The following is a 23,283-nucleotide window of genomic DNA, read 5'->3' as shown; positions in this document are numbered from 1 at the left end:
AGAAATAGTCACGTTTTAAATACTCCTGCATCCTGTACTCAGGACTGCCTGGACCTGGACAATGGTCTGAAGCACATTGTCCTCTTTAACCACAACTGTGTGTTGGGCACCTGCTGCTTCATCCCTGCCCAAGGTAGTGAACGTGAGCTCCACCTGCACCTGCTTGCTCCACATGCCTGCATCTCTGCTGCGGTCTCTAAAGACAGTTTGGGCATGCTGGCTGGTACTTTCCTTCTTCTGCTCCTGCATTTCCCACTCTCTCTGGGCAGCTTAGGGATGCTCTCCTGCATTAACCGCATGAAGCCTAGCCTGCTCAAGGATGGGGATCTGATTGTTGGAGGGTTTTTCCCACTTTATTTATTTGAGCATTATACAGATCTCCATGAATTTGCTATCAAACCAAAGGCATTGAAAGAACTGTATTTTGACAGGTAAGTTTCTTCTTTGTCTTTAATTATCTTAGAAAACCCAACTATACCAATCTCCAGATGATTCTTTCAAAAGATACAGTGTGGTAGGTCAACTATGCCATGAATCTCCCTGCACCTTTCCTGCCCTTATGAACCACACTGTCAGAGTTTAAATATTTTGGATGCTGCCGGTAGCTGGGGGCTCCTCACAGGTGACGAGAGAGTGACTCTTCTTGCTTTGGATCCATCTGCCATCTACTCTTGCGACACTCTCCCCGTAGCCCAGAGACCGTGCCCACAGTTCTTGCTTTCCCCCACAGCTGGGTATAAGATAAGATAGCAGAAGAGCCTGGAGCAAAAGTTCCCTTCCATTGGGTATCACGCAATTGTCAGAGTTCCCTTGCCACAGGTGGTCAGTGCTCTCATCTAGCAGAGACCAAGACATCCCAAGTCTTGCCCCTAGCAGGAACAGACGCCTGCTAAGGTCCTTTGAGCTTTGAAGCTCTGGAATCCATTTATACACTTCCTCCCTGAGGTCTGTGTACCTGCAGTGCTGGAAGTCTGGCTAGGATACAGCACTGCTCCCCTAGCTGTTTCTTATTCCCTCCATGTGGCTGCTCTCATAGTGCTGGGGACTTGAATTTCTTCTCTTTTGTACTTCATTAAGTGTGTGTCATTCCTGTATCCCTGGCCTTTGAACGTATCCCTGATACAATTAATGGGGTGTGTTTCCAGCTATCCTTTTTGGCTGCTTTTATTTGAGGTGTAGTTTCTCTTTCTTGGCCATTCCCATAAGAATTCTCCGTATGACATAATCAACGTGTTTTGAGGAAGATGGAGAAGCAGCTTTTAAGTAAGATCTACAGTGTTTTTGGTGGCATGCCATGCTCTGTTCCAATGTGCTACTATGTTCTCTAGGTTTCTCTTCATGGTTCATCAATCATTAGCTGTTTTTTCCATGTCTTCCTATCCTTTGTCCTCCCTGCGTTTCACAGAGGGCCCTTTATCATAACATAGTTCTTGTTGCTGTAACTACGGTGTGGAATTATGTTTAAATATTTCTCAGGTTGTGCTGTGGCTGCTGATGCTGGCATTCTGCCATGGTAGGGTTGAGGATTTAAGAAAGCTAAAGCAGAGTGTTTTCCTGTACTGTTCTGGACTTGGACTTGGTATCCGAGGTATCTCCAAGCTGTCTTCCATAGTGGCTTTACCAGATTGCATTCCCACCAACCCTGCATTAGGATACCTTTTCCCAACATGCTAACCAACATTTGTTGTTTGTTGATTTCTGTATGAAAGTTGTTCTAACTGGGGTGAGACAAAACGTCATTGTGACTTTGATTTGCATCTCCCTGATGGCTAGTGGTGCTGTGCATTTTTCATGTGTCTGTGGGCCATTTGGATTTGCTATTTTTGAGAAATGTCTATGTAAGTGCTTTGCCCACTTAACTGGGTTCTTTGCTTTGCTATTGTTGAGTTTTTGATCATCTTATAGATTCTGGTTATTAATCCTTCATCAGTTGCGTGGTTTGCTGTCGCTCCCCCTCTTTGTGGAGGAACGACACTAAACCTTGCCTAGGCTTCCTATCCGAGTCACGGCACCATTATGTCGCTCCCCCTCTTCGTGGAGGAACGACACAGGACCCTGCGCTGTTCTTTCATCTGCTCGGCCCTCCCCGGGTTTGCTGCTGGTTCTTCCCGGGTTGGCTACCGTCCCTTCCACCTCCGTGGAAGGGCGGTTCCCCCTACCACTTTCCCCACTTCCGCGGGGGAGCGGCACACCGCCGGCCGGCTCTCTCGGGGGCTGCACAGGTGTTCCTTCAAATAGATGTTCCCCTTAGATGTTCCTGGTGCATGCTGTCTCTCTCCTCCTTTATAGTCCTCTTCCGCCAATCCCAACTCTGCTACCCACACGCTGAGTACGCTGCTCTCCTCCAATCAGGAGCAAGATCAGCTCCTGCAGCTCAGTCAATCAAATTGAGGAGAGGCAGCTGCGCAGAAGTTGTTACTCCCTTCTCAGTGCCATATTGTGGGAGAGCAGATGCATAGAATAAGTCCCAATTCCAGTAACTTAGTCTAGTCCGAGTTGCTCCCCACAGTTTGCAAATTATTTCCCCCATTCTGTTGGTTGCCTCTTTCCTTTCCTGACTATTTCCTTTGCTGTACAGAATCTTCTCAGTTTGAGGTAATCTCATTTGTTAACCTTGGATTTTATTGCCTGTGCCTCTGGGGTCCTTTCCAGGAACTCTGTGCCTAGGGTGATGTCTTGCAATGTTCCTCAATGCTCTCTAGTAATTTGATGATGCTGGGTCCTGGATTTAGATTGTTAATCCATTTTGAATGGCTTTTGTGTAAGGTGTAAGGAAGGGGTCTTGCTTCATATTTCAGCTTTTGGAAATCTTGTTTTCCCAACATGATTTGTTGAAGAGACTGTCCTTGCTTCAGGGAATGGTTTTTGCTCCTTGGTCTAAAATAAGTTGGTTGCAGATGGTTGGAATGATTTCTAGCATTTCTATTCTGTTCCATTGGTCTACCCATCTGTTTCTGTACAAGGACCAGGCTGTTTTCATTATAGGTGCCTTGTAGTATGTCTTGAAATCTGGTATTGTTATGCCTCTGCCTTTATTTTTGTTGTATCAGATTGCTTTAGCTATTCTAGGCCTCTTATGTTTCCATATGAATTTCAGCATCATTTTTTCTAGACGAGAAGAATGTTGTTGGTATTTTGAATGGTATAGCATTGAATCTGAAAATTATTTTTGGAAGAATGGACATTTTGATGACATTGATTCTTCCAATCCATGAACATGGGAGGCTTTTCCCTTTTTTATGTCTTCTTCTATTTCTTCCTTAGAATTTAGTAATTCTCATCGTTAAGATTTTGACTTCCTTGGTTATAATTTTCCCAAGGCATTTATTTTTTTCTAGCTATTGTGAATGGGATTGATCTTTTTAAAAATGTTTTTTGACTGGAAGAGTTAGACAGTGAGAGAGAGAGAGAGAGAGAGAGAGAGAGAGAGAGAGAGAAGGTCTTCCTTCCTTTGGTTTACCCCCAAAATTGCAGCTGCTGCCAGCACACTGCAGTCCGGGCCATGCTGCTCTGATGCCAGGAGCCAGGTGCTTCCTCCTGGTCTCCAATGCGGGTGCAGGGCCCAAGCACATCCTCCTATGCATTCCTGTGCCACAGCAGAGAGCTGGACTGGAAGAGGAACAACTTGGAAAGAATCCGTTGCCCGACTGGGACTAGAACCTGGGGTGTTGGTGCTGCAGGTGGAGGATTAGCCTAGTGAGCCACAGGGCAGCCTATTAATGGGATTGATCTTAGAAGTTCTTTCTTAGCCATGGCATTGCGTGTGCGTTATGGCTGTTTTTTTTTTTTTTTTGTATCCTGCTATTTTATCAAACTCTTTTATGAGTTCCAGTAGTCTCCTAGTAAGTCTTTTGGTTCCCCTATATATATAATCCTATCATGTACAAATAGGGATTGCTTGACTTCATCCTTACTGATCTGAATCCCTTTCATATTTTTTCTTGCCTCATGGCTTTGGGTACAACTGCCAGAACTATATTGAACAGCAATGGAGAGAGTGGTCATTCTTGTCTGGTTCCAGATCTCAGTGGCAATGCTTCCAGTTTTTCCCCCTTTAATAGGATGCAGACATTGGTTTTGTCATAAATTGCCCTAATTACGTTGAGATTATTCCTTCTAAAGGGAATTTTCTTAGAGTTTTCTTAAGGAAAAGAAGTATTTTGAGGCAGTTTTTATTGCATTTTTAAAAGTAATTCCACCAACACATTTACCTTTAATGTGAGGGTCAGAGGACATCAACTATTCTCTGATTCATAATATTCACAGTGCATCTGCTAAAGACATTTCTCCTTTAGTGAGTTTTAATTATTTTCCACAATGCCCCCAACACTGCCTTGATTTTCTTGGAATGAATGACTTGAGTGTACAGGAGATGTTTCCAAAGAACAAGGTATAAACTTGTTTGTGAGGTCCGGGTATGCTTTCTTGCAGGTTACAACCTAAAAGTTACCAGTACCTTCTGGCCTTTATATTTGCCATTGAAGAGGTCAACAGGAGCCCACACCTGTTACCCAACGTGTCCCTGGGATTTGATCTCTACAACGCCATCCATAGTGAATGGAAGACCCTGGAGAGCACCCTGACCTGGTTGTCTGCAGTGGGCAAGGCCATTCCTAATTACACCTGTGTGAGGAAGAGCAAGTCTGTGGCAGTCATTACAGGAAACACAGGGGCGATTTCAGCACAGATAGGGACGCTGTTGGAACTCTACAAATTCCCTCAGGTAAGGGGAGAAAAATGTCTTTCTTCTTCAGGTGCCTTCTTAGGTAGCTTCAAGAGTATAAGAAGTAAATGTGAGGCCTGCGCCGTGGCTCACTAGGCTAATCCTCCACCTAGTGGTGCTGGCACACCGGGTTCTAGTCCCGGTCGGGGCTCTGAATTCTGTCCCGGTTGCCCCTCTTCCAGGCCAGCTCTCTGCTGTGGCCTGGGAAGGCAGTGGAGGATGGTCAAAGTGCTTGGGCCCTGCACCCCATGGGAGACCAGGAGAAGCACCTGGATCCTGCCTTCGGATCAGCGCAGTGCGCCAGCCACAGCGTGCCAGCCGTGGTGGCCATTGGCGGGTGAACCAACGGCAAAGGAAGACCTTTCTCTCTGTCTCTCTCTCACTATCCACTCTGCCTGTCACAAAAAAAAGATAAAAAAAGAACTGATTGGGTTCATGTGTTTTCAAAGCACCAGAATATAACTGTGTATGTGTGTGTGTCTTCACTGGACTTTTCCTTTTATGTATTGCTTTATTAGAAAGGCAGAGTTACAGAGAAGGGGAGAGAGAGATCTACTGAGAGAGAGGGAGAGAGAGAGAGAGAGAGAGAGAGAGTTTTTCATCTGCTGGTTCCCTCCCCAAATGGCCACAACAGCCACGGTGGGGTCATGCTGAAGCCAGGAGCCAGGTTTTTCTGCTGGGTCTCCCACATGGGTGGCAGGGACCCAAGGACATGGGCCATTTTCCCTGCTTTCACAGGCACATTAGAAGGGAGCTGGTTCATATGTGGAGCAGCCAGGAACCAAACAGGCACACATAGAGCTGCCCCACCACAACATTCCTGGTGGAGAGGAGGTTATGGGTAAATGGCAGCAAGAAATAATTGGCTATGCACTGACACCTTGAAGTGCTGAGCTGCAAAGCTCTCTCAGTCTTCCAGAAGTGCTCATAGGGAGAGTGACGTCCTGTAAATTGACTTCCAACACTTCCTTCAATCAACATCCTGCAATAATTGAGTGAAATCTTCTCAGAGCCAAGGGTGTGCATGGAGTGTGGTGCTTCCCTCCAATACATTCCGAGGTCTTGCCTCTGCAGAACTCATTTGTTCTCACATCTTCATTTTCACTCTAGCTCACCTATGGTCCTTTTGATCAAATTCTGGGAGAAAATCATCAGTTTACCTACCAGATGGCTCCCAGGGAATCATCTCTGGCCATGGGCATGGTGTCCTTGATGCTGCATTTCCACTGGACGTGGGTGGGGTTGGTCATCTCTGAGGACACCAGGGGCATTCAATTCCTGTGGGATATAAGACAAGAAATGAACAAGAATGAGATCTGTGAAGCCTTTGTGGAAATGCTCTCTGTCACAGACAGGACGTATGCATCACTTGAGTGGCACTACCTCTTTAGAATCATAGAATCAACTGCAAACGTGGTGGTCATTTATGGTGACACGAACTCGTTAATGAGCCTGAGCTTCTGGAGACATGGGCTCCTTGTGACTTGGAAAGTGTGGATCACGACATCGCAATGGGATTTCATCACTAGTGAGACTGAGATCATGATGGACACATTCCATGGGACTTTGAGTTTTTCATACTCCCACAATGAAATCCCTGGTTTCAAGCATTTTCTCAAGACAGTGAATCCGTCTAAGTACCCAGAAGACTTTTACCTCACTAAATTTTGGTTTATCTATTTCCCCTGCTCGATTTCAAAGGCCGACTGTGAGACGTTGCAGGGCTGTCCCGCGAATGCCTCTCTGGAGGATCTGCCAGTGCACGTCTTTGACATGAGCATGTCTGAAGGAGTTACCACATCTACAATGCCGTGTATGCCGTGGCCCACACCCTTCATGAAATGCTTCTTCAGCGGGTAGAGGTGCAGCCAGTGTGGAATGGAGATGGGTTGACGATGTACCCCTGGCAGGTACTGTGTCTTCTCCGGGCAGCTTTGCCGTGTTCCTTGTGGACCTATCACAGTACAGAGTCTGTGCTCACACTGTGCAGGGCCCAAGTACTTGGGCCATCCTCCACTGTACTCCCGGGCCACAGCAGAGAGCTGGACTGGAAGAGGAGCAACTGGGACAGAATCCGGCGCCCTGACCGGGACTCGAACCTGGTGTGCCAGTGCCACAAGGCAGAGGATTAGCCTATTGAGCCATGGTGCTGGCCTGACAATATCGTTGTAATTCTGTAATATTTCCACTATCAGACTGTGTATTGTAATACACAACAAGACACATATATGATGTATATAGTGTACTTTATGCATAGTCCCTTAACCATGTGCTATAAATGTATTATCAACTTAATAAGTATAATTTTAACACTTTTTAAAAAGAAACAATTTAAAGCAATCATTCTGATGAGCTTCAATAGTTTGACTCTAATCACAGATTCTTCTATCTAAATTGAATACACAATTATGTAAGTGTGCTTCCTTTCTTTCTTTCTTTTTTTTTTTTTTGTTTTGTTTTGTTTTTAAGCTTAACTCCTTTCTGAAGAACATCAAATTTGACAACAGTGTTGGTGATGAAGTGAATCTGGATCAGGAACGAGTTTCTAGGAAAGACTATGACATTCTCAACTACTGGAATTTCCCTCAAGGCCTTCACCTCCAGGTGAAGGTTGGAAAGTTTTCACCACGGGCTCCACATGGTCACCGTCTTTCCATATCTGAGGAGATGATAGAGTGGAATGTGGAGTTTAAAGAGGTCAGTTGCACAGTTGAAATACCAGGTTTGTGGCAGGCACTGTGGCATAGGGGGTACAGGTACGACTTGCAGCACTGGCATTCCACGTGAGAGTCAGTTCAAGTCCCTGCTGCTCCTTTTCCAATCCAGCTCCCTGATAATGCACCTGGGAATGCAGCAGAAGATGGTCCACATGCTTGCACTCCTCATCCTTGTGGGTGACCTGGAAGAAGCTCTGGCTACTGGCTTGGATCAGATCAGCTCTGGCCATTGCCAGATTATGGAACATCTCTCTCACTCTCTCTCTCTCTCTCTCTCTCTCTCTCATTCTCTCCCTGTAACTGTGCCTTTCCAATAAATAAATAAGTCTTTTGCAAAACTATGCCAGTTTGTGCTTACAGAGAGATCTTCAGTACAGAGCTCCATGCTGGGAATTCTGCAGGTCCTGAGAGCATGGCAGAGCAGCACACAAGTGCATGCCAACTTCCCTTCTGCACTGCCATTTTGCTTACTCTGGTGATTTCCACTGAATGTCCAAGAAAATGTTTCCCTGTGGATAAATGAGTGTTACCTGCTGAAACAGAGTGCCCAGGCCATGAATGGAGTGTGCCGATTTCTTGTCCACCTGGATATTCTGACAATGCACAGTGGGAACAGAATCAGATAACCATCATGACACTTCTCAAGACTCTCTGATTTGTTTTAGATTCCCCATTCTGTGTGCAGTGAGAGCTGTGGCCCAGGATTCAGGAAAACCCACCAGGAGGGACAAGCTGCCTGTTGCTTCGACTGTACCCCTTGTCCAGAGCATGAGATTTCTAATGAGACAGGTACAGAATATAAAATTTTCTATAGTTTTGGTTATTTTAAGTTAAATTTATTTGGTCTTACGATGAACATGAAAGCACAGCATGAGATGCAAATTTGATATTTGTTGGGGTCTTGAAAGAGCTTAGAGTAATCATGTGTTGAGGACTTGAAGGCTTCCCAGAACCATCTCAGCCTGAGTGTCCTTGGCACTGCTCACTCATATTGGTCATGAGGGATGCAAGTGAATCCAAACTCTGGCCTGTTTCACCCCATTGTTTGCCTCTGTGTAGTCATGACTGTAGGCACTCAGGTACAACGGTCCCTTTTTTTATTATTTTTTTAAGCAGCCTACTCTGGCACTCTTCTTTTTCCCCTACAGCAGGTCCCAGCACTTCCCACAGAACACAAGCTTACCTTAATGGTAAGCAGATGGTGGGAGAAACTGGTTAGTCTCCCAGTGTCCACAGCTAGAAATCATAACATAGGGATTGGCCACGGGAAAATAGTCTAAATGAAAGAAGTACCTGAGAAGAGAGAGACCTCCAGTGGGAGTTGGGCACAGGTGCTAACTCACGTTGACATGTCTGCATTTCTACCAGAATGCTTGGTTCCAGTCAGCTCCTCCATTTCCATTCCAGCTCTGTGCTGCAGTGCATGTTTCAAATTTCTTTATCTACTGGAAAAGCAGATTTACACAGAGAGGGAGAGACAAAGAAAGAAGTCTTCTATTCATTGATTCACTGCATCAGGGCCAGGACCGGGCCACGCTGAAGCTAGGAGGCTGGAACTCCATCCAGGTCTCCCATGCAGGTGCCAGGGGCCCAATACTTGAGTCCCTCTTCTTCTGATATTCCAGGCATATTAGCTGGTAGCTGGATTGGAAGTGGAGCAGCTGGCACTGGTACAGGCACTCATAGAGCATGCCAGCATTGTGGGCAGCAGCTTGACCAGCTCTGGCACATGCTACCCCCTCACCCTGCTTCCTATCATGCACACCCTGGAAATAAGTGGATAGTTACTTGAGTACTTGGATCCCTTCCACCTTCCTGAGAGAAATAGGTTCCTGACTTTGGCCTGGCCCGGCCTTGGCTACTGTGGGTCTATGGAGAATGAACCAGCAAATGACAAAATCTTTCTCACTCTCTCTTCCCATTTCTGTGTCTCTTGCCATCTCTTTCTCTCTCTGCCTTATAATTAAGTACCATTAAAATTAATATTAGACTTCAGTATGGTTATCAGGTAGCTATCATTATAGTAACTAAGAGTTTCAATTTATGCAAAAATACACTTGATATCAATTATAGCAGAAAACAATTGTTCTGCTGACAGCAAGAAACATTCCTATAGTAACTTCAAGCATAAATGAATTTACCAAAATTTGCTAATGCCTATAAAACAATTGACTAAATGAAAGCGAGTGGAACAGGGGTGAACTGCTAAAATGAAACTCTATTTAGTGACAAGAAGATTAAAACTTAGTGTTATCAGTTCCTGTCATCTGTAAGGTATCCACTGTGACATTCTAACAGGCACTGGGATTTGACAAAGTGTTCAGAAGGTTAAATGGAAGGAAATTGAGAAGACTGGATTCCAGACCACATTCACAGAGGGGACATTGACTGTCACATGTGAAAATATACGTTACAGCTGAGACAGTGTTTCTTTCTTTACCTTTTGACACTCCTATGACCTCTGTATTCATATTTTGAAATGTTTTATAGTTGCCCTAATTCTCTTCACATATATCACTACTCTTACTGTTACATACTAAAACCTGGAACTTCCTGGAGTACCTCTGTAATTTCTATAGTTTGCTGACCCTATAACATTTTAGGAGAAAATTTATGGATTTTATTGACTATAACAAAGTTGTTGGAGGCCAGAAATATCCTAGGATTTCACTCACATTCCCTTTCATGGGAATCCTAGTTCTTCCAGGACATAGGATGAGTGGATTACACTCTGTGGTGCATTTTCCTTTTCTGAAAAATGGGATATCTCAGTGGGTAAAATATGGAATTCCATAGGTCTTCAAGTCCACATTCTATGTCTTGATCATGTAATATCACCCAGAACCTAGGCCCTTTCTTGCTTGTTGCTTGCTTTTCTGCATGAATGAATAAAAAATATGGGAGAATGATGTATTGAGCTAAAATAGGTATAGGTGATGGTTTCATTGTGATACAGAAAATTACACTTTGAACATAAAAGCTAATCACAAAGGGGAAATATGAATTTAATTGCTATTCCCAAGGCAAGAAGAGAGAGAGTACATGCATGTGCTCAATGAGAGAGTGAGAGAATGAGAGAGAGTGAGAGAAAAAGAGAGAAGAGGAAGAAAAGGAGAAGGGGACAGAAATTGCCTTGGAAATATACTCCATGTTTTAACCTTGGTTGGTGTCCAATAAGGCAACACAGCTAGAGAGAAATATTTTTTGTGACTGGGATGAGTGAATGCTGCCAGCCAAATAATGCCCTGCCTGTCTCACCAGATGTGGAGCAGTGTGTGCGCTGTCTAGACGACCAGTACCCAAATCCTGCACGAGATCGGTGCCTGCCCAAGGTCGTGGTGTTCCTGGCCTATGAAGACCCGTTAGGAGCAGCACTGGCCGGGGTGGCTCTTGGCTTCTCTGTGCTCACTGCTCTGGTACTTGTGGTGTTTGTGAAGCACAGAAACACTCCCCTAGTCAAGGCCAATAACCGCAACCTCAGCTACACCCTGCTCGCCTCCCTGTGTCTGTGCTTCCTCTGCTCCCTGCTTTTCCTTGGCCGTCCCAACACAGCCACCTGCATCCTCCAGCAGACCACGTTTGCCATCATGTTCACAGTGGCTGTGTCCACCATCTTGGCTAAAACCATCACCGTGGTCCTGGCTTTCAAGGCCACAGCACCAGGGAAGAGGATGAGGCAGTGGTTGGTGTCAGGCGCACCCAACTCTGTCATTCCCATCTGCTCCCTCCTCCAAGTGATGCTCTGTGGAATCTGGCTGGGAACGTGTCCTCCCTTCATTGACACAGACACACATGCTGAGCCTCAGCAGCTCCTGGTCCTGTGCAACAAGGGCTCTGCCACTCTCTTCTACCTCGTGCTGGGATACCTGGGGTCCCTGGCCCTGGGCAGCTTCTCAGTGGCTTTCTTGGCCAGGAGTCTGCCTGATACGTTCAATGAAGCCAAATACTTGACGTTCAGCATGCTGGTGTTCTGCAGTGTGTGGGTGACCTTCATTCCTGTGTATCATAGCACCAAGGGGAAGGTCATGGTGGCTGTGGAGGTCTTCTCCATCTTGGCCTCCAGTGCGGGACTCCTGGGCTGCATCTTTGCCCCCAAGTGCTACATCCTTCTGGTGCGGCCGAACAGGAATGTTTTACGAGGAATAAAGGAGAAAGCCAGGTCTAGGGGACCATAAGCAGACTGTGCATTAACTCACAGGTTTTATAAAATGAAAGCAAGGGCTAAATCTAACCACAGCACTCTGGTACGCAGGACTGAGGTAGAGCAGAATACTGCACCTTCTCATTGGACACGAGGCTCCCCTTTCTTTCTGTAACAGCTCAGGACACTCCAGCCTTCTTTCTGTTTATCCTAAAAACATGTAAGTTTTTTCTTTTTGACTGTGTTAATGTAATTTTAATATCATAACTAAAATTTCTAGTTCTTGTCACATAAATTACTTTTCCAGTGCTTTTACTGTACAGGTTTTAATTGCACAATATATTTTGATATGGCTGTAAAGGTGAACTAATGACTAGAGTCAAATAAACTCACATATGCATCATTTGTGTAGTTGTATTTTCCTGTGTGTGCACCACTAAAGCAGCTAAAAGTTGCACTCCTAACACATTTCCGGTATAGAGTAGTATTATCTGTAGTCATGCTGTGTGCATCAGACTTACTCATTTCACTCACTAAACATTTGTAACCTCTGACCTGTTTTTCACACCTTCTCCTGACCTCATTAGCCACAGGAACACTATCCTATTTGTGATAACACAGATAAACGTGGTGGAGTACAGGAAATTGGACCATGCCATTATGAGGCCTGATGTGTTCAAAATCTGCAAGGTAGAGCAGGAGGCTCAGAACTCAGGAAGGCCAAGGCTGCAGGCCTTGTCTAGTGTCCTTCTGATGAGCCAGGAAGGGCTGAAGTTGTCCATAGTTTGCAGAGCTGCCTGCTGTAAAGTCTCCTGTCTTGGTTTTCAACTCGGACCTTCCACTGACTACAGCAGACCCAGCCAGAGTAGCAAGGGAAACGTTCTTTGCTCAAAGTCCACCAACTTCAACACTCATCTCATCTAAAACAACCAACCAGAAACCCCAGAGTAATATTGATCAAATGTCAGGGTAATCAAGGGTCCAGTAAATATGACACATCCAATGAGAAATCACATATTTTCTTATTCATCAAGGGCAAAATCCACTAATTTGATTTACCAAGTACAGGGATAGCAGAGAACATTGCACTGCAGGTACATATCTGTGCTAGGCTGACCAGGAAAATGAGTAGAGGAATGGTCTTTCTAGGTGCATCAAACTCCTTTCCCCAAAGAACAGAATCACAAGAGCATGGTCTCACTGCAATTTTGCAAAGTGCAAAGGGAAGAGATGGGAGATGCTCCTGGGAAGATGCAACAAACTGATATTTCCTACTGGGCTACGTTCAGGCGCTTGGATTCTCTTCTGTGGTGGATGGAAAGTGCGAGGGCTGTGAGTCAGGCACAGTCATTATACATTAACATCATCTTGGGGCAGAATGATGGTTGGGGAAGAGAGGGCTGAATGTGCCAAAGGGCCCGTCAGGTTTTCTGGCTCTGTCTCTGGCAACTGCAGACCTCTTTATGCAACAGACACTGGGGTCTCATCTCAGCACACCCAATTTCACTCTGCATCATTTAGTGAAAACACAGGGGCTTTCACTGTTATACAGTAGGTTAATCTTCCATGTGCAACACTGACATAACATGTGGGCTCTTGTTCCAGTCCCAGTTGCTCCACTTTCTTTCCAGATCTCTGCTATGTCCTGTGAAGGCTGTAGAAGATGGCCCAAGTGCTTGGGCCACTGCTTCATGCCGGAGACCTGGAGGAAGCTCCTGGCTCCTGGCTTCTGATTGGCTCAGCTCCGGCTGTTATGGCCATTTGGGGAGTGAAGCAATGGATAGAAGACCTTTCTCTCTGTCTCTCCTTCTCACTGTATGTAAATCTACCTCTCAAATAAATAAATAAATATCTGGAGAAAAAAGAAGTGGAGTGGCCAGGGCTTGACTGCCAGCCATGTGGGATGCCAGCATGGCAGATACCACAAGGCTATACCACAAGGGCAGCCCCTGCATTTTCTTAACAAAATGGCTACAGATAGCCAGAAAACAAACAGTGGAGGCACAATAGGATCTTCCATCTCAAAGCAAGAAAATGCTTAAAACTGTTTCTGGTAGTAAAACTGGGAGGATTGAAAAATAAGAAAAATAAGTGAAAAAGTAAAGGTGTTACTAGAATCAGAAAATTATAAACACAAAGATAAAGTGGAAACTTATGATACTTCAGATACTCCACACTTCCACCTTGTCTAACAAAGCACTACATAGAAAGGGTAGAAAGAACTATGGCAAGTCCTTGACCAGAGAAGAAAAAGGAAAGGAGAAAGCTAATGAGCACTAACAGGGGGCTGTACCACTATCACCAGGGCACATCCTGCTTAATAGTCAGTGGGAGGCTCTCCAAGGAGGAGGGAAGGCAGAGTGAAGCAAAGCTACTCTTTATCCATAGCTTTTAAGTCTGTTCGCTAAGCCATTCATTCCTTGAGTCTTTGTTATATAAGGAAAATGCTTTCTTTGGATTGAAAAAACAACTCTGAAAGGGTTTGTGCTGTACACACATGTGTCTGTTCATTTAGCAGACATGTGGACATGTTTGCCAGCTGTTTGCTGAAACGCAGAGAACAATTCACCCCAGTAGCATGGAGTGAGCTTGATGTCCAATCTTGATGTATCATTTCATCCTGTACTGAAGACAACCAAAATCCTCCACAATTCTTGATTCTAGGTTTGGTTCAGGCCAAACCTAAGATGACACTGTAATATAACATTATTTCATAAAGTCAGAAATTGCAATTTTAAAGAAGGTAGTGGGGGGCTGACACTGTGGCTGGGGTATAGGGTTGCCACCTGCAGTGCTGCCATCCCATGTGGCATCAGTTAAAATCCCAGCAGCTCCTCTTCTGATCCTGCTCTCTGCTGTGGCCTGGGAAAGCAGTGTAGATGGCCCTAGTGCTTGGGCCCCTGCACCCATGTGGGAGATGCGAGGAAGCTCCTGTAATCAGATCTGCTCAGTTCTGTTGTGGGGCGAAAGCAACTTTGGCTGGCTGACAAGGTCACAGCAGAAGGTCTGTCTCAGCATTTGGTAAGAACAACAGCTGTGGTGCTCTTGGTGGTTTTAGTTTTGTTGGGAACTACACTCTGCATAAGAAAGCCAGAGCTTCCTGGTGGCCCTGCTAATGATAGCTGTATTATTAATTTTAGGGAAGAACGCTTTGTCTCATAACACCCAAAATGTCCACTGCTTTGTAGAATTTTAAGCATGCAGAATGTTAGTGTAGTAGAAATGGTTAATGCTTTATGCAAGGTTGACCTGTTTATGGAAAAGGGTTAAAAGGCAACAGGCTCCCTGGTAATATACTTCCCACTACAATAAAGATAAATGTTATTAAAGCTTTAATTCAGTAAATGTTACAAATACAAGAATGGTTAGGATGTCAAAACTGTAGTATAGATCTAAGTGAACCTTTAAATAAGTACAATAAAGAAATGAAAGAATTACAGAAAGAACTGCAAAGAGGGGATCCATTTTAAAAAGGGCCTGCTTTGACCTGGTGCTTCTAATAAAGATTAGATTAGGAAGATACTACTCTAGCTTGTGTAGCCAATTTCTCCATAGCTCAGCAGCACTCCAGGCCTTGGCGTGTGTGGGCGGCCCGTTATCTTGCACCTGTCTGTGATTGTAACCCATGCTCTAATGTGCCCTTGAGAAAAAAAAAAAGAAATTGTAATTAGAAACAAATGGACAACAGACTTGTCATTGTGAGAAAACAGAATCATTATTTGACTTCTGATAAAAATATAGTCTGGCGCTTGAGAGCCAGAGCCATGCCATCAGCCTTGCTGTGAGTGTGTCTCTCATTTCTTTAAGCGTCGACACCTTTCACACCTTGGGGACTCTGGAGTGCTGGAGCTGGTCTCAGGCAGTTCTGCCCATTGCAACAATTTGGAGTGGATGTGGGAGACCGGGAAGAAGCACCTGGCTCCTGGCTTTGGATTGGCACAGCTCCAGTCATTCTCCTCTTTTCTGGAGTGAACCGATGGATAGAAGACCCCCCCCCCTGTCTTTCTCTCTCTCTTTTCCAACTGTCTGTAACTCTACCTCTCATATACTAACCGATGGAGTAAATAAAGGGGAGAGTGATCCAACATGGGAAGTGAGATACTCAGCAGACTCATAGAATGGCGGATGTCCTAAATAGCACTCTGGCCTCAGAATCAGCCCTAAAGGCATTCGGAGCTGGCTGAAAAGCTCATGAGAGTATTTCAGGCATGGAAAGCCAAGACACTCTGGCAAAAGATCTCTGCGAGTGAGATCCCAGTGGAAAGAACAGGTCATCAAAGAAGGAGGTACCTTTCTCTGAAGGGAGGAGAGAACCTCCACTTTGACTATGACCTTGTCTAAACAAGATAAGAGTCGGAGAACTCAGAGGGCTTCCATAGCCTTGGAAACTCATAACTGGAGCATAGGGAGATTACTGATGCCATAGACAGGAGTGTCAACTGGTAAAGTCAACAACAGGAGTCACTGTGCACTTACTCCTCATGTAGGATCTCTATCCTTAATGTGCTGTACATTGAGATTTAATGCTATAACGAGTACTCAAACAATATATTTCACTTTGTGTTTCTATGGGGGTGCAAACTGTTGAAATCCTTACTTAATGCATACTAAACTGATCCTCTGTAAAAAAAAAAAAAAAAAAAAAAAAAAAAGAAATTATCAATTCCCAACTTGACTCTCACTGGGATTAAACATGACAATAGGTCTGATCTGATTTCATCATCATTTAAAAAAAATCATCTATTATTTTTCACTTTATGTTTCTGTGTGGGAGCAAACTGTTGAAATCCATACTTGATGTATACTAAGCTGATCTTCTGTATATTAAGATAATCAAAAATGAATCTTGATGTGAATGGAAGGGGGGAGGGAGTGGGAAAGGGGAGGGTTGTGGGTGGGAGGGACGGTATGGGGGGGAAGCCATTGTAATCCATAAGTCGTACTTTGGAAATTTATATTCATTAAATAAAACATTAAAAAAAAGAAAATTAACTGAAATGTGATCCCTGTTAAACATAAGAGTGGGAATAAGAGAGGGAAGAGATGTATAATTTGGGACATGCTCAAGCTGACTTGCCCCAAATGGTAGAGTTGGAAACATACCAGGGGATTCCAATTCAATCCCATCAAGGTGGCATGTGCCAATGCCATCTCACTACTCCAAGTGATCAATTTCAGTTCACAATTGATCATAATGAAAGGACTAAGAGTCAAAGGGAGCACATAAACAAGTCTAGTATCTGCTAACACCAACCGATAGAATAAATAAAGGGGAGAGTGATCCAACATGGGAAGTGAGATACTCAGCAGACTCATAGAATGGCGGATGTCCTAAATAGCACTCTGGCCTCAGAATCAGCCCTAAAGGCACTCGGATCTGGCTGAAAAGCCCATGAGAGTATTTCAGGCATGGAAAGCCAAGACACTCTGGCAAAAAGATCTCTGTGAGTGAGATCCCAGTGGAAAGAACAGGTCTTCAAAGAAGGAGGTACCTTTCTCTGAAGGGAGGAGAGAACCTCCACTTTGACTATGACCTTGTCTAAACAAGATAAGAGTCGGAGAACTCAAGGGGCTTCCATAGCCTTGGAAACTCATAACTGGTGCATAGGGAGATTACTGATGCCATAAACAGGAGTGTCAATTGGTAAAGTCAACAACAGGAGTCACTGTGCACTTACTCCTCATGTAGGATCTCGGTCCTTAACGTGCTGTACACTGAGGCTTAATGCTATAACGAGTACCCAAACAGTATATTTCACTTTGTGTTTCTATGGGGGTGCAAACGACTGAAATCTTTACTTAATATATACTAAACTGATCTTCTGTAAAAAAAAAAAAAAAAAGAAAAGAAAGAAATTTTCAATTCCCAACTTGACTCTCACTGGGATTAAACATGACAATAGGTCTGATCTGATTTCATCATCATTTAAAAAAAATCATCTATTATTTTTCACTTTATGTTTCTGTGTGGGAGCAAACTGTTGAAATACTTACTTAAGGTATACTAAGCTGATCTTCTGTATATTAAGATAATCGAAAATGAATCTTGATGTGAATGGAAGGGGAGAGGGAGTGGGAAAGGGGAGGGTTGTTGGTGGGAGGGACGGTATGGGGGGGGAAGCCATTGTAACCCATGAGTCGTACTTTGGAAATTTATATTCATTAAATAAAAGATAAAAAAAAAGTCGTACTTTGGAAATTTATATGCATTAAATAAAAGTTTAAAAAAAAAAAAAGAATCCCAAGACAGCAAAAAAAATAAAATAAAATAAAATAAAATAAATAAAATTAAAAAAAATCTGATCTTAGAATATTTGATGATACTCATAGATGTTTACATCTCTTCAAGTGTCTCCTCTCAGACTGACTATATATTGCCAGGGGAAAAGTTATGAAATAATAGAGAAATGAAAATAAAAGATAGAGACATGGACAGCACCTTGTCACACGGATCAAAGTGAACACCAATGAGTGTTAGATGAATATGTGCTCATACTGTAACACTCGGAGAAAGATTCCAGCCCTGAACACTAGAACAGCCAATTCAACGTAAGGATCACTCAGCTGACAAAGGGTGTGTGTACAGCCACCACTTCTTTAAAAACAATGTCAAGGACACAGAAAGTTAAAAGAAAATGAAGAGAGGAGAGCAGCAAGATGGCAAAATAGGAAGGGGGCACACTGATAGTCCGGGGAGAGACAGTTTAATAAAAGTGGAGATACTGCAGGTTCAAGGAAGAGTAGGGGAAGAAACAGCAGAAGAAACACTTCTGGAACTATGATTCACAGTGGACCTGCGTGGAGAGCGTGGGAGCCCACGGTTCCAGACACCAGCAGCAGAATCAACGCACCAGCACTGGAACGTGAGTTGAGCCAAACCTCAATAGCCCGAGACACCGGTGGGCAAGTGGAAAGAGGAGACTAGCAGGAATGGGGCTTGAAACCCCATGGAGAAAAGTTCATCATGCTAACTAGAAGAGAGAGGAAAAAAAATGTGACTGATAGGGACATGAGTTTTTCTCTCTCCACTCACCTCTCAAAGGTGAGCAAGACAGAGCAGGCACCATTTTGGACATACGTTATAAGTGGGGTGACCTCAGGGATGCGCCAGCCCACAGCCAAGCAGAAAAACCTGACTCTGGGGGTGTGTGTGTGAAATAACAGGAGATTAGGACCTAGTGAATGTATGGTGCTAATGAACTGAGACTGTGAATAAAGAGATGGTGGGTGAGAGAACTCACAGAGTTCGCATGAGTACTCTCCAGAGAGCTACAATTCGGAAACCTTGGCAAACCCAGTGGGAGACTGCAGGAGAATTTGAGCCCACATTGAGGGCAGAACAGATTCCCTGTGTGGTCCTTGGCAAAGAGCTTCTGATCTCTGGCTCCTGTGGGTATATCATTCACCTGCTAACTACCTTCAATTCCACTCAGCTGTGTGAAATTACTTCACTTCTGAATCAAAAAAACAAAGAAAGAAAAGAGAGAGATTTACCATGGCTAACCCGGGAGTGTCACATTTGGCACACCCTTAACCCTGAGGAACCAAACAGAGCTCTCAGGCCACACCCATCTCAAGCCTCTAAGGCTCCATCAAAAGCAGACAGTCCACTTAATACAGTCATAGTGTAACAAGGAAAAACACCACAGCAAGGGAAGAAGAATCCAAAGAATATCTCCACAATGCCAAGCTACAAATGCAGAAACTGAGGAAACAAGAACAAGGAAAACATTATGGCACACCCAAATAAACAAGACACCCCAAGCCAAGATTATGAAGATGAGATGGAAGAAATGCAAGACATCTATTTCAAAAAATTTATGATAAGAACAATTAGAAGATTTCAAAAACAAATGCTTGAGCTATGGAATTCCTCACTGGACAGGTTAGAAAATCTCCTTCGAGAAAATGAAATCTTAAGGAGGAATCAAAATGAAATGCAGAAACCAGTAGAACACAAAGTGTGATAGTGAAGAGAAATCAAAATGAAATGAATAACTCAATAGACAAAATGACAAACACATTAGAGAGCCTTAAAAACAGAGTCAGTGAAACAGAAGACAGAATATCAGACTTAGAACACAGAGCACAGAAAAGTATACAGTCAAACCAAAGAAAAGAAGAGGAAATTAGAAATTAAAAAATATTGTTGGGAATCTACAGGATACTATTAAAAAACCAACATTCGAGTTCTAGGAGTTCCTGAAGGCATGGAGAGAGAGAAAGGATTAGAAGGCCTTTTTAGTGAGATACTTGCAGAGAACTTCCCAGGTTTGGAGAAGAACAGAGACATCCTAGTACAGGAAGTCATAGAACCCCTAGTAAACATGACCAAAGGAGATCCTCACCACGACATGTTGTAATCAAACTCACCACAGTGAAACATAAAGAAAAGATTCTAAAATGTGCAAGAGAAAAATGTCAGATTACTCTCAGAGGTTCTCCATAACAGAGACAGAGAGACCCATAACAGAGACAGAAATTGAAACAGCAATAAAGGTCCTCCCAACAAAGAAAAGCCCAGGACCAGATGGATTCCCTGTTGAATTCTACCAGACATTTAAAGAAGAACTAACTCCAATTCTTCACAAACTATTCAGAACAATCGAAAAAGAGGGAATCCTCCCAAATTCTTTCTAGGATGGCAGCATCACCTTAATCCCTAAGCCAGAGAAAGATGCAGCACTTGATCAGCCCTCACCCTGACCTGTTGATGAGCAGCTTAATATGTTATCCCTCTTGGTATTTTTTTTGTTTGTTCTACTTAATACTTTTGGTTGAATACTGTAATCAATACACAATTCTTCTTAAGTGCTGAAACTTAACAGAAAAGTGATCGCTGTTAACTGTAAGAGTGGGAATAAGAGAGGGAAGAGATGTGCAATTCGGGACATGCTCAAGCTGACTTACCTCAAACAGTAGAGTTAGAAACATACCAGGGGATTTGAATTCAATCCCATCGAGGTGGCATGTACCAATGCCATCTCACTAGTCCCAGTGATCAATTTCTGTTCACAATTGATCGTAATGATAGGACTAAGAACCAAAGGGATCACATAAACAAGAATAGTGTCTGCAAATACTAGCTGATAGAATCAAAAAGGGAGAGAATTTTCCAACATGGGTGTCGCTCCCCGTCTTCGTGGAGGAACGACACAGTACCCTGCATTGTTCTTTTGTCTGCTCGGCCCTCCCCGGGTTTGCTGCTGCTTCTTCCCAGGTTGGCTACCATCCCTCCACCTCCGTGGAGGGGCGGGCCCCCTGCCACTTTCCCCACTTCTGCAGGGGAGCGGTACACCGCCGGCCGGCTCTCTCAGGGGCTGCACAGGTTTTCCTTCAGATAGATGTTCCTGGTACATGTTGTCTCTCTCCTCCTTTATAGTCCTCTTCCTGCAACCCCAACTCTGCTACCCACACGCCGAGTACGCTGCTCTCCTCCAATCAGGAGCAGGTCCTGCTGTTTATTGGTTGAACTGGAGGCAGCTGTGTAGAAGCTGTTTCCTCCTCTCCCAGCGCCATATTGTGGGAGTGCAGATGCATAGAATAAGTCTTAATTCCAGTAACTTAGTCTAGTCCGAGTTGCTCCCAGTTGCTCCCCACACATGGGAAGTGAGATACACAGCAGACCCATAGAATGGCAAAAGTCCTAACAGCACTCTGGCCTCATAATCAGCCCTTAAGGCATGCAGATCAGGCTGAAATGCCCATGAGAGTATTTAAGGCATGGAAAGCCAAGACACTCGGGAGAAAAAAAAACCTAAATGAAAGATTTCCACGAGTGAGATCCCAGTGGAAAGAATGGGTCATCAAAGAAGGAGGTACCTTTCTCTGAAGGGAGGAGAGAACTTCCACTTTGACCATGGCCTTGTCTAAATATGATCAGAGTCAGTGAACACAGGGGGCTTCCATAGCCTTGCCAGCTCATGACAAGAGCCTAGGGTGATTACTGAGGCCATAAACAAGAGTGTCAATTTGTTAAGTCAACAACAGGAGTCACTGTGCACTTACTCCTCATGTAGGATCTTTGTCCTTAGTGTGCTGTACATTGAGATTTAATGCTATAACTAGTACTCAAACAGTATTTTTCACTTTATGTTTCTGTGTGGGAGCAAATTGTTGAAATCTTTACTTAATGTATGCTAAACTGATCTTCTGTATATAAAGAGAATCGAAAATCAATCTTGACATGAATGGAGGGGAGAGGGAGTGGGAAAGGGGAGGGTTGCAGGTTGGAGGGACGTTATGGTGGGGAAGTCATTGTAATCCATATTCTGTACTTTGGAAATTTATATTCATTAAATAAAAGTTAAAAAAATATAAAAAAAGAAAAAGAAAATTTTAGACCAATATCGCTGATGAACATAGACGCAAAAATCCTCAATAAAATTCTGCCCAATAGAATACAACAACACATCAGGAAAATTATCCACCCAGACCAAGTGGGATTTATCCCAGGTATGCAGTGATGGTTCAACATTCGCAAATCAATCAATGTGATTCACCACATTAACAGACTGCAGAAGAAAAACCATATGATTATCTCAATTGATGCAGAGAAAGCATTCGATAAAATTCAACACCCTTTCATGATGAAAACTCTAAGCAATTTGGGTATAGAAGGAACATTCCTCAATATAATCAAAGTAATTTGTAAAAAACCCATGGCCAGCATCCTATTGAATGCGGAAAAGTTGGAAGCATTTCCACTGAGATCTAGCACCAGGCAGGGATGCCCACTCTCACCACTGCTATTTAACATAGTTCTGGAAGTTTTAGCCAGAGCCATCAGACAAGAAAAAGAAATCAAAGGAATACAAATTGAGAAGGAAGAAGTCAAACTATCCCTCTTTGCAGACAATATGATTCTTTACTTAGAAGATCCAAAGAACTCTACCAAGAGACTATTGGAACTCATAGAGGAGTTTGGCAAAGTGGCAAGATATAAAATCAATGCACAAAAATCAACAGCCTTTGTATATACAAGCAATGCCACGGCTGAGAAAGAACTGCTAAGATCAATCCCATTCACAATAGCCACAAAACCAATCAAATACCTTGGAATAAACTTAACCAAGGACGTTAAAGATCTCTACGATGAAAATTACAAAACATTAAAGAAAGAAATAGAAGAGGATACCAAAAAATGGAAAAATCTTCCATGCTCATGGATTGGAAGAATCAACATCATCAAAATGTCCATTCTCCCAAAAGCAATTTATAGATTCAATGCAATTCCAATCAGGATACCAAAGACATTCTTCTCAGATCTAGAAAGAATGATGCTGAAATTCATATGGAGGCAAAAGAGACCTCGAATACCTAAAGCAATCTTGTACAACAAAAACAAAACCGGAGGCATCTCAATACCAGATTTCAGGACATACTACAGGGCAGTTGTAATCAAAACAGCATGGTACTGGTACAGAAACAGATGGATAGACCAATGGAACAGAATTGAAACACCAGAAATCAACCCAAACATCTACAGCCAACTTATATTTGATCAAGGATCTAAAACTAATTCCTGGAGCAAGGACAGTCTATTCAATAAATGGTGCTGGGAAAATTGGATTTCCATGTGCAGAAGCATGAAGCAAGACCCCTACCTTACACCTTACACAAAAATCCACTCAACATGGATTAAAGACCTAAATCTACGACCTGACACCATGAAGTTATTAGAGAACATTGGAGAAACCCTT

At 43.6% G+C, this 23,283-nt stretch overlaps 1 pseudogene; it reads left to right on the top strand.

The window, feature by feature from the left end:
• Positions 1–297: 297 nt before the first annotated feature.
• Positions 298–11,978, top strand: LOC138846758 (vomeronasal type-2 receptor 116-like; annotated as a pseudogene).
• The last annotated feature ends 11,305 nt before the right edge of the window (positions 11,979–23,283 follow it).

Source organism: Oryctolagus cuniculus, chromosome 18 (genome assembly GCF_051225735.1).
Source record: "Oryctolagus cuniculus isolate XC-2025 breed Fujian yellow rabbit chromosome 18, ASM5122573v1, whole genome shotgun sequence".
NCBI classification, from domain to species: domain Eukaryota; kingdom Metazoa; phylum Chordata; class Mammalia; order Lagomorpha; family Leporidae; genus Oryctolagus; species Oryctolagus cuniculus.
This window is presented reverse-complemented; position numbering and strand designations above follow the sequence as displayed.